Source organism: Artibeus jamaicensis, unplaced genomic scaffold (genome assembly GCF_021234435.1).
Source record: "Artibeus jamaicensis isolate MK-2021 breed Jamaican fruit bat unplaced genomic scaffold, CSHL_Jam_final contig_60, whole genome shotgun sequence".
NCBI lineage: Eukaryota > Metazoa > Chordata > Mammalia > Chiroptera > Phyllostomidae > Artibeus > Artibeus jamaicensis.
In genome coordinates this window covers 3,774,372-3,786,928 of record NW_026521900.1, presented here as the reverse complement: position 1 = coordinate 3,786,928, position 12,557 = coordinate 3,774,372, and the positions used below count along the sequence as shown (strand labels likewise).

At 42.1% G+C, this 12,557-nt stretch overlaps 1 non-coding gene and 1 pseudogene across 1 annotated transcript; both read right to left on the bottom strand.

Annotated features, from left to right (window-relative positions):
- Nucleotides 1-8,205: 8,205 nt before the first annotated feature.
- Nucleotides 8,206-11,096, bottom strand: LOC128628212 (cofilin-1-like; annotated as a pseudogene).
- On the bottom strand, nt 9,740-9,875 carry LOC119064125 (small nucleolar RNA SNORA48). The gene has a single exon (XR_005085312.1). It is a non-coding gene; the product is annotated as a small nucleolar RNA SNORA48 (small nucleolar RNA).
- Nucleotides 11,097-12,557: the final 1,461 nt, after the last annotated feature.

The window sequence follows — 12,557 nt, the reverse complement described above, 5'->3', positions numbered from 1 at the left end:
GGGGTAACACTTAGGCCACTGCAGTGGGTGCGGAATAGGAAGAACTGCGTTTCTGCTGTCAGAGGAGCCCCTTGTGGCCCCCTCCTAGCACGCCACCCCTGGTTCCAGCTTTCATGCGCAGGCCTTCATATAGAAGAAAATGTGTTAACTTGAAGCGAGCAGCCGCACAAATGTGGTTCTTATAAACGCTTTCCCCCTCTCTTCTGACAGATAATGTGCAGGGTTCTCCAGCATCCCCCAAAGTGCCTTCTGCTGCCAGAATTAAGATAGCTTGTTGTCATCACATAATTTTCCACATACCACTATCCCTTTCCGATTTTTAAAATTTAAATAATTCTAAAGAAATAGGGAGATAGCCCCGGGGAAGGTAGCTTAGTTGGTTAGAGCATCCTCTGGATATTCGAAGGTTGTGGGTTCAATCCCCTCAGACACATTGAAGAATCAACTGATGAACAGGGTTCTAATTGTGTGTTGTTCCTATGAATAGGTGGAACAGCAGCGCGATATTTCTGTCAACTCAATAAATAGAGTTTTTAAAAAGAGGGAGATAATATAACACTTGTGTACTGGGGCAAGTTGCTTAACTGGTTTGGGTCTCAATTTCCTCATATCGGCTGGACTAAGTAACCCTGTTAAAACCCAACTCCTTTTTATGACAATATTTTGTAATACCCTAAATAACCATACTGAAATAACAAATCACAGATAATAAAACCTAAACCTAACAACACACAATTTTAGAAAACATGATCTAACTGTAGAATAAAAGCAGAATGGTTATAATAAAAATATATATTTTAATTTGTCAATGTTGCCATGCAACAACTGTTGATAGACACCTGTCCAGTGTAGTTATAAATGCAAACTGAAAAAGTATGTTTTCACAACTCAAGTACCATGAACAAGCAGTGTTACCATTGGTGACTATCTTCCAAAAATGGTGAGCTCTTGGTAATGTTTGAAACAAAACAGTACAATCTTCCTTCAGTTAACACAGCAGTTACATTCCTGGAGAAGTCCGTGTGTATCAAAAGTGGGCAAAAATACTTCGTGTGTATATATAAAACAGTCTTCATTCTGAGGAACTAGTTTTTGAGTGAGTGTCCAGCATTGTAGACTACCTAGTATGCCTGGCCCCTGCCTACTAAATGCCAGTAGCCCTTGCCAGTTATTGTGACAACCAAAAGTAATACACAGATTACCACAATACCTCTTTGAGAACCACGAGGCTTAATGATCATTCAGGTCCCTTTCAACTGAGATTCATGGGTTCTCAGGGAATGTTGGTGAGATATTTTTGTTTGGTTTTGCTTCAGTTTCCTTTTCACATAGACCAGGGTAAACAGGTTCAAAGGCTGTTCTGACAGTTCAAACAGCACATAGCAACAATGGGATGTACTGACTACCCTGGTTCTGGCCTTTATTTTATTTTTTAGCAGAGCCCGTGTACAGGGTACTGCCATGGGAGTACCTAAAAAAATTAAATTACACAGCAGTTTCCTATTTTCACCTAACCCCTGCTTATAGAAATGAGTGTTTTGTTAATCAATATGTTATAATTGGGATATTAAGTTAGAAAGGAAGCAGGGAAAGACAGGAAGGTTTGTCTTCAAACACATTCACTCTGAAAAAGAATGTGCGCACTTGAGGTAGCCAAATAAACCAATTTTCACTCCAAACTACTTTTCCACTAAGCATTCATTTGCATCATCCCCAGGCAGTCATTTGCAAATTGTATTTGAAGTGACCTAAAAAATGTTAGGAAAAGTTTAAATGGGGAAAACTTTTAGCGTGCTCCCTTTCTTACATTTCCAGGCATTGTTAAATTGAGCACCCATACTGAAGCAAATAACTGCACTGTTTGCACCATCCCCACCCCCACCCCATTCCCTATCCCTGAAGGCAAACTGAGCGGACAAGAGCCTGGAAACTGCAGATCCTTGATCTGGCGGTTCAGATTCCTATGGGACTGGGAGCAACTTACTTGACATCTCCATGCCTGTTTTCTTATCATCTATACAGTGAGAATTAAAACAGTCTTTGCCTCAAAAGGTGGTTGGGATTTAAGGGCTCATTCTTGAAAGTGCTTTGAGTGAGAGCTTAGTACACGGTGGATACATGTACGTATCCACTTTTCTCCCCATCATCCCAACTCCCCCAGCAGAGTAGGTTGCTCTGGCACTGGGCTCCCACAGCACCCACCGTTCAAGTCGCCACCATAACACCATGTTATACTGCAGTTGTGTATAAGCCCACAAAGGAGAGGAAATTTATACCCCAGGATGGTGCAAGGTGTGGCAAAAGATGCCCAATAGATGTTTGATGATGGGTGAATAATGCAAATGCCCACCTTTTGCAAGCTGTGATGTGGGCATACTAAGGGGTCTAGATCTATTATTTTGCTTCCAGAGGTGACTTGAAGCAAATTTAATCACCACTGTCTGCGACTGAGATAGATTGAAATCACATTATTGTGGTACAAATAAATAATGTGCCTGAGTAACCTAAAACCATGCAGAAAGATAACGAGATGATTTTGCAGCTAAAAGAAAAGCAGTAGTAAAAGGCATTCGAAAAGATAGAAATCTCGGAGCCTTTTGTGAACTTCCTGATAGCCAGCCAGTTTCTCTGCAAGGCCCAGTGGGAAGGCCTCCTGAGTCCAACTAACCCACACTTCCCTTCTTTAGGGTGGATGGGGAATAAAGTTCAAGAAGGGCGGAACTCCCTGTAATCAGAGGTTAATTATAGGTGTGGAAGTAAAAGCAGTTGCCTATTGTGTCTCCTTTCATGTGTGAAAGTGTAATAGCCTTTTGGGTTTTTTGTTTGTTTGTTTGGGGCTTCAGATACAGCAGATTTCCTACCAATTCCAGGTAATTTAGAGTAATTAGGAGAATATTGTTATGACGGCTGATAAAAGTTCTAAAGAGAAAAAAGGAGTCTTAGACTCTAGGATATTGCTGTACACCCTTATTAACCAAGGGTGAGAGCTCGTATATACAAAACCAAGGATGTTTCAGGAAATTATTATACTCCTAAATAGCAGATCTGGCTTGGAATCTACTTTCCTCCCACACACAATGGCAAGACTAGAATCAAAATAATATCGGAGAGCATCTTCTCTACCACTAACAGTACTTGAGAATATTTTTCAGACAGAAAAATCCAGTGCATTTCTGCCTTCATTCGTGCAAAATGGGTGCATAGAACAAAGAATAAACAATAGGGAAGCCTTGGGTCGAGGTCCGGGTAGGGGTTGGGAGGGGGAGTGTGCAGGAAGGCTGCCTTGCCTTGGGACAGAAGAAAGGAGTCTTGGAATTACAGCAAAGGGGGTCCACATGCCCTCAAGATTCCATGCTGCGTCTTAGGTAATAGGCGCACTTTTAGCAGTTTGTCTCTCAAGTGATGTAGAACGTGAAGCTTGGCTATAAACTCGCAGATAGACCTAAGTACAGTCCTGTGTTAGAATTACATACTCTAAGCTTTGTCAAACTAATTCGCTCTTTCCCCAACACCTACCTACTTAGTGATTATTGGTGTCAGTGTACTACAAAGGTTTATTAGGTTTAATCATTTTTTAAGTTTTTAAACCTTTTCAATATTTCTTTTCTTCTCTTTTCTGCACCACCCCACCCCCACCCCACATTCCACATTTGCATGCTGGGCCTGAGCTGCAAAAGCTTTTCAAAGTTTCAATTTTAATTTTTTAAAGACATCTGCTATAACTGTCTGTGATTTTGTGATACATACTAAAAAATATATATATATATTTGGTCTTCCACGAGTTCCCGACACAGAACTCCTAAAACCCTTGGTATTTCCTGTGTAGAGAATGGTAACGGTCTTTTGTTATGTTAATGACTGACTTTTGCAGAGTACTCCAGGATGGGGGCTGGTTGCCAGTGGAGCCAATTGTGTGATCAGAGTTGCAACTTTCAGTACCACTCCACCCCCGCCTCTGGGGAGGGAGGGAAGAGGGGCTGGAGATTGATTTCAGTCATCAATGGGCAATGAGTTAATCAAGCCTATGTAATGAAGCCTCCATAAAAAACCCCAAAACTGGCGCTCCTAGAGAAGGCATGGAAGCTCGTGCCCTTTCCCCACACCTTGCCCTACGCATTGCTTCCATCTAGCTATTTACAAGTTTTATCCTTTTATAATAAACCAGTGATCTAGTAAGTAAATGTTTCTCTGACTTCTGTGAGCTGCTCTAACAAATTAATGTAACCAAAGGTAGGGGTCTTTGGAACCTCCAATCTACAGCTAATTGATCAGAAGCACAGGTGATAATCTGGATTTGCTGCTGGTATCTGAAGTGGGGGATGGGAGTACTCTTGTGGGACTGAGCCCTTAACTTGTGGAATCAATGCTATCAGCAGGTAGTGTGAGAATTGGGTTAAATGGCAGAACATCTAGCTGGTGTCAGAGAATTTCTTGGTGGTGTGGGGAAAAATACACATTGTAATTGGAATCAGAATCCTACTGTCTAACCCAGGGGTGTCTAGTAACAAATGCAAAATTGTGTATTTCAGTAGAACCCTGGACCTTCTGCAAATTCTCCCTTCGTGTTGACCATCCTAATGTTATTGTGATAGGATAGTAAGAAGCTGGGAAAATACCTGGGCAAGTGGAATGAGGAAACTAAGACAAGAAAATTAAACACGGCCAAACAATTTGGACAACTTACAGCCAACTAGTGAATCACAAGACCTTATCTTCCTCAACCAAGGACACTGAAGAGCAAATGGTTTATTCCTCTCCTCCCTAACCAGAGAATAAATACATAGCTTAAATCTCTGGTCTGGGAAAATAGAAAACAGACACCCAGTAAATGCCATTTGTGCCAGCCAAACCCAAGGACAGATGAAGTCGGGGGAACAAATAACAACAACAAAAAAAACATTAAAAGCCAAACAGACCCAAGATAAAAGTAAAACTGTAACCAAAAGCAGGTCTGGCTGCCTGCCGCAAGGAAAGCCAATACTTGATAGGCCGGTGCTGATGTGAAGGAAAGTGGCTTATTCTCAGGTGCCAGCCACCAGGAAGATGGGGAACTCATGTCTCAAAGCCCCTCTCCTGGAAGATGGGGGACTCCTGTCTCAAAGTCCATCTCCCCCTCTCAGTGGACGTAGGGGTTTTTTAAGAAGAGAGAGGGGAACAGAACAAAGAGATTAAGGGAAGAGTTGAAAAGTTCTCTGCGAGCAGACCAGAACAGTTCATGCTGATAAGGATGGTGCTGGTACCCTGTGTATCATCCTGGTTTAGTCGTGCCGGATTCACCTCATCTCAGCTTCAGGTCATCCTGGCACCACCGTGGAATGTCAGCAAATCCCCTGGAGCTGGAATGCCTGAAGATCTGATGTCTGTATCTTTTGAAGTTACTTCCTAGGATTCTTACACAAACACGCTGTTCATCTACAAGCTACATATTAGTCAGAGTCTGCACTTAGAGAAACAATGTCAAGAGAATGGTGGGGTGGGCTCCGATTTCCCACAGTTTCCTACTGTTAAAAATCCCCACTGTCAATTTTCCTTACATTTCTATGGAAGTTAGGTAGTTGTAGCCGAAACATTTTAGAGAATTAGAAAAATTCAAGATCCAGTCTAGTTCACAAGTGAAAAATAAAATTTTACAATGAGCTAACCGAGAGTCTATTTCCATAATTGTGCATTATATATTTTATTGAGACAAAATTTTTCTCCTACAAGTCACCCTCATTCTTATCAAAGAGCCAAATCAAGACCAATTCATTTACAGCATTCAGTCCAGTTTTAATTTGGCCTGATTATTTGCATGAACACAACAAGAATAGCAATTAATCACACGGGCTTTCCTAAATATACTTTGGTGGAATGTTACAAGGAATTTTTAGATTGAGCTTTAATTAGCCTCTCAGGGCAAAAAAAAAAAAAGCCAAGCATGATATTTGCCATCATGCTTTACCTGCAGTATCTGTAAGTTTGGGTAAACTCAAATTCTAGAGGTCCCCAAAATGTCTTGAAGTTCTTTCCTTGCCATCTCCCGGGAAAGCAACCTTTACTCCTTACCTGTAAAGACTGCTGTAAACCATTTGAATAAGCAAGGTATCAGGCTATTTCTCCAAGGAGCTGTTACCAGCTCCAAGTTCAATCTTCATTCCTTAAAGCTTTTTGCTGACATCCAGAGTTTAAGCATGTCTCCTTCAGACATAATATTCCAGTGAAAGTCTTGGTGAATAAACCCACAATTGGAAACTGGAAGAAATCAGATTCCATATCGAATCCATGCAAATAAACATATTGCCATGAAAATAATAATATTCACTCCTTAAGAGCTTCAAATTCTGGAGGGATAAAGTAGGGAGAACAATATAAATGCTTCAATATTTTTACAATTTGCTCTAAGAAAACAAACAAGTTTTTAAAAATTAGCAGTATTTTTAATGAAGTCACAAGAACAATAATTATTCTCAGTTCATTCAGCCCCATAATCAATTCCTGTTTGTCCCCATTATCCACCAGTATCTCTATATATTCAGTCATTCCCTAGAGCTCACAAATCCCCATCTATTTGAAAGGTATAACCTGAAAATTCTTAGAAACTCATTCTTTAGAATAAGTCAGGAGATGTAACATTTTTGCAAATGCATCAGAGTAAAATAATGACCGTCTCTAAATGACAAAAAAATACTTTAAATAATATGATTGTAGATCTTATTACTAGGCAATTAACAATGAAATTTGCTTATTTGTAACAACATTTTAAGATAACAATTAAAATTACAAATGAAAGTATATCAGAAATCAATTAATTTGTTCCTCACTGTCTATTGTACCTGGGGTTTTTGTTGGGAAATAGCCATTGGTCTTGGAAAATCAAAGGGAGCCTTTGGCTTTTTCATTTGTCATTAAAATTATCACTTTGCTTTGCCATCTATCTATGTGCCTTTCTTTTTCTTTCTTATTTCTTTTTCGCCCATTTCCCTTTCCCTTCTTGAGTTTCATACTCCAAATGTCCCTTCTTCCTGTAATGTGTATGTAATGTGTATATCTCTTTCCTGTATCCTTTGTCACCTTTTTTCCACTTCCTCAATTTCTTCTCTTTTTGCTCCTTCTCTTAACATAATCCTTTAATGTGCATACACCCTCTTTGACTTGGGGGAACCCTCTTTGAGTTACACAGACCCTCTGCAACTTTCCTAGTCCCCTTTAGTTTGCCCCCTTTTTAAAAAAAATATTTTATTTATTTTTAGAGAAAGGGGAAAGGAGGGAGAAAGGGAGAGAAACATTGATATGCGAGAGAGAAATATCAACAGGTTGCCTCTCACACTCCCCCAATTGGGGGCCTGGCCCTCAACCCAGGCATGTGCTTCAGCTGGGAATCAACCAGCAACTTCTGAGTCTGCAAGGCCAGCATTCAAGCCATTGAGCCACACTAGCCAGGGCTAGTTTGCCCTGTTAACTCACCGAGAAATAACCAAACCTGTTTCAATTCCAGAATTTACACCTTTTATTAACAAAACTATATCTTTTCCCCAACGTACTTAGAATTTTCAGGTTTTTGTGACAACTAAAAGTAAGCAATTAGCATTCTTTAGATCGGCAAATTTATGAAAACATTTTATAACTTTCAGAAAAAGGATTTTTCACTGGCACATACACTTACATTTTTATTCTTGGTGATTACTGCATTTTTTAAGTGAGATTTGTGTGTGTGTGTGTGTGTGTGTGTGTGTGTGCGTGTGTGTGTGTTTTAATTGAAGTTCCCTTACTGGTCCTGCTTTCACAAGTGACCACGACCAGGTGGCATGGGGAGGGGTCATCTCCACAACATTCCATTTCTACACAGAACTAAGCAGACAAGCACAGAGTCAGTATTGCGGTTAGAAGCTGGCAGCAGAGGGAAAGCAGAGGAACAGGTGGGGAGTTCGGGTGTCATTAAAAAAATACAGGCCCCTCCCAAATTGAGGTGCCTGGAGGGGACTTGGTCTGCTTCAAGCCAAGAGGAATCAGAAGATCAAAAGCGGCTGGAGAAGGCCAGAACCATCAGGGGCGAAGGGAGGAGGAAGGTCCAGTGGTTGGGAGGCGTTTGGCAACTGGGTAAGGCGATTGCCCTCCCCCTGCTGGGATTCCCTCAGCCCCTGCTGTCTGGCAGGAAGCAGGCAGCCTGCAACCCCCACAGGCAGGTCTCCAGCTGCCAAATGCTCCAGGCAAGAGGCTGGAGGAGTCTCAGAAAGGCTTGCCCTCCAGGTTCTCTGCCAGAGTGCAGCGGTCCTTAACCCCGTAGCAGTTTGCTTGTAATTCACGCTTGATCCCTATCAGCTTCTTCTTGATGGCATCCTTAGAGCTGGCATAGATCAATTTGCTTGTAAGGATTGCAGACTCAGAGACCCAGAAGATAAACACCCAGGTCCTCCTTCTTGCTCTCCTCGGTCTCATAGTTTGCGTCATAGAGGGCATAATGGCAGTCTTTGTCTGCCAGTGTCTTGACAAAGGTGGTAGAGGGGTCGTGCACCCTCTGGCCCACATCACCTACCAGGATCTGCTTGCCCTCCTTCATGCAGATGTTCTTGTCTTCACTTAGGCAGGAGAGCACTGCCTTCTTGTGCTTCTTCACCTCCTCTGAGGTCCAGGGCCCAACCCACTGAAGCACATCAGCAAGGGCGAGTTTTCTTCTTAAAACAATCTTGTTGTGCCGCTTCCTTGTTCAAAAACCTTCCATTGCATTCAAGGCGATTCCTGATTGTGCTCCCATAGAGCTTTCCAATTACATTTTCTCCTGTCTCCCACCATTCCCGACCCCTCTTGCCCCCTGCCAGGACCCCCAGCAACATCCTGGCAATTTTTGCTCCTCTGCTGCATTGCTCTACTCTAAACACACTCAGATTGCCCCACCTCTGTTCCTTTGTTCACAAGGTTCGCTTTACACAAAATGTCCTTCCCCTGTGTGTCTTTCTCTCAAATTCTCACCTCAACCTTCACATGCACACCCATGCACACATTCATGCAGCCTGTGATCTTTTATTTTAAAGTGTCAACCTGGCTATGCCATGCTACCCAAATATTTGGTCAAACCTCGATTAGATGGTGTGAAGGTATTTTTCAGATGAGATTAATATTTCAGTCAATAAACTAAATAAAGCAGAAGAGCATCCATAGTGGGGGGGGGTCACATCCAACCAGATGCAGGCCTTACAGGCGTGTCCAACCTGCAGCCCACGGGCTGCATACTACTCAGGATGGCTATGAATGTGGCCCAACACAAAAGCATAAATCTACTTAAAACATTGTGAAGTTTGTTTCTGATTACCTGTCACAATGTATTTAATGTGTGGCCTGAGAGAACTCTTCTTCTTCCAGTGTAGCCCAGAGTCGCTGAAAGTTTGGACACGCCTGCTAAGAGACAAAGACTGAAGTCCCCTGAGGAAGAAGGATTTCTGCTGGCAGAAGACCTCTGGACTCAAGCTGTAGCATCAGCTCTTCCCTGTGTCTCTCTAACTTGTCAGTCTATACTTCAGATTTCAGACTTACCAGTACCCAAAATGACATGAGCCAATAGCTTAAAATTAATCAGATAGATAGATAGATAGATAGATAGATAGATAGATAGATAGATAGACAGACAGACAGACAGACAAGCATCCTATTAGTTGTGTTCCTCTAGGGAATCCTAACTAACACGGTTTCTCCCTGCTGGGCTCCTGCAACCCTTTTTCCATTCCCATTGCTAACACTCTCTCTCTTTCTCTCTTTTTTTTTAAATCCATGTGTCCAAGGCATGAACCAGGCATGGGCACAGACCAAAAGCTAACCTGGGATAAACAAGGAGTTACTTTGTCCCTGGCTGATATGAGACAAACACCACCAAGCCAGGTGCAACTCTACCCAGATCAGGGACACCATCGCTAACTCTCTTGTATCCTATGCAATCGTGCACAGGTCAGTTTCATGTGCGGGTACACATCTACAGAGGGCATTTCCTTCTCATATGCACGTGTCCGTGGAGCCTAGTACCTCTTTAAAGGTCCTGCTCTATCCAGAAAAGAGCCTCCCCAAAGGAGAGGCAGGAGAACTGGGAATGGAGAGCTTGAACAGTGTCAAAGGAGAGAAAGCTAAGCCCAAAAGAAAACACTTGCCAGGGATTATGAACTCAGATGCCTTGGGATCAGACAGGTCATGTGGATGAACAAAGACAACTATGTAGACAAAGACACATGGGATGTGGTGAACTGGAGGGGCAACCCAACTCATTATTTCCCTATAGGAATACAGAACTAGTCGTGCCAGGTTTTTAAAGAGAGGCCGGGTTTCTGTATTCAATGTCACGATTTTTAACTGTTGGCTGCTCATTCAGATTATTTCATGTTGTATATGAAGGCTTCAGGGCTATGGCGATTGTTCTATTTGTTAAGCTGGGTTGATGAGTACATGTCGGGCTTGTTTTTCCTGATTCTCCTTACCTCATAGAAAGGTTATAAATATTCTTTTATATGTGTTCCAAATTAACTTCAAAAATTAGGAAACCCTTTATGGGAGTTCAAATTATGCCAGCGGACCACCCATTTGTATCCTCTACTGTATGTTATTTGCTGTTTTGCAAAACTTGCAGATTAAATGAAGGTTTGTGGCTTTACACCTCCACTTGAATAACAATTAGTTCAGTGTTACTTTATGCTGAAAATAGAAAAAGGCAGCACTGCCATTTCTTCCACAAGAATTGTTCTATGAAAGGAAAGATGTTGCTGCTCACTGACTGCCACCCACTCTTTTCTCTCTGGAATGTCTTTGAATCTACCGTGTGTTACCTTTCATACAACTCGATGGTGAATACCAAAATATTAATCATTCTGCAAAGCCAAACTATGACTTTAAACATACACATGTTCCTCTTTGTGGTGTTGATGAAGTCTGTATGTATGTGCCATGGGGCACAATTTGTACTCTGCATCTAATGTATCTAAATACCAGCACTATGGAAACAGAACTGTCTTTGGTTCCAAAACTGTTCAACCTCAGTTTTGAATGAAGCAATAATGACTCATTTGCAGTCTGAGACACGTGATTTTTACCATTTTGTGCTTCCGTTTCCTCATTGATAAAATTAAGATCATGAGCGCCATCCTGTAAGTAGCAGGTGTAGGTGATAGAAAATGATTTTGACTGGGTGAAGGAAGAAAACTACAGAAGGGAAAATATCAAATCAAATCAAAGTATCATTTTAGTCATTCAAAAGATTTTTTTAAATATTTTTATTTATTTATTTTTACAGAGAGGGTAAGGGAAAGAAAAAGACAGGGAAAGAGAATCATTGGCTTGCAACCTAGGCATGTGCCCTGACTGAGAATCGAACCCAAGACCCTTTGGTTCACACTCCAATGCTCAATCCACTGAGCCACACCAGCCAGGGCAAAAAGATGTTTATTGAACATCATGCTAAGGCCTGCAGGTAGGGATACAAATAAGCTTAAAACATGGCCTGCGACATCACCCACCCAACATGAGGCTATAATAGGTGGTAAATGCCAACTGGGCTGTGAGCTCCTCTACTGCAGGGTCTTGATCATCTTAGTAAATGTGGAGTGAATAAACGAGGGGTACCAAAAGTGCAGGGACTCTTCTAAGGAGGTAGATACCATGGTGTACTTGAAAGTTATGGATGCTTTGAATCAAACCTGGAGACCTAGAAGGGATTCAGATAATCAGAGAGGAGGAGAAAAGCTCTTTCTGGTTGTGGGGATGAGGGAGAAGATACCTAGTATGTAGAAACTTTGCAGGGGTGGGGAGCATGTAGGGATAGGAGTAGCCTAGGAGTCTTTGGAAATGGTGAGTTTGGAAACAATGGCTGGAGGGGACAATGGGCCATTCAACAAAACCCACAAAGCATGGAATACAGTGGTGAATGAGAATGATGCCAGTCCCTGACATCCCATCATGGAGCTGACCATCTGAAACTGTGGTGTTTAAGTGTGTGTTTAGAAAACAAGTGGGAGATGAAAAAGTAGGTTGGAAAGGCAGATTAGGGCTGATGGTTGAGAATGAAGCATTTGGACTTTATTTTGTCAGCAGTGGAGAGCGACTAAAGATTTCTAAGCAGCAGAATGACAGGAGGAAATGTTGAATTTGGTAAATAAATATAACTTTCTTGCTGTCTTAGCTCAGGCTGCTAGAACAGAATAGGCCGAGTGGCTTATAAACAATAGACATTTAGTTCTCACAGTTCTGTAGCTTAAAAGTGCAACATCATGGTGCTGGCAGATTCAATGTCCAGCAAGGGCTTACTTCCTGGTTCATAGGTAACACCTTCTCACTGTGTCCTCACAAGGCAGAAGAGGCAAGGGAGCTCTCTGATGTCTGTTTTATAAGGGATCACCCTCAAGACTGAATCGCCTCCCAGAGGTCCCACCTCCTAATGCCATCACATCACGGAGTAGGCGTCAGCAGATGAATTTGGGGGTGGGGCACAAACATGTAGTTTATAGCAGCTGTGTACAAGGCAATTTGGTGCAGAGAGAGGTTGCTGGGCAGCTGGATGTCAAGTGTTCCCGGACCAAACTGCAGTAAGGATAGGGAGGAAGAGAGAT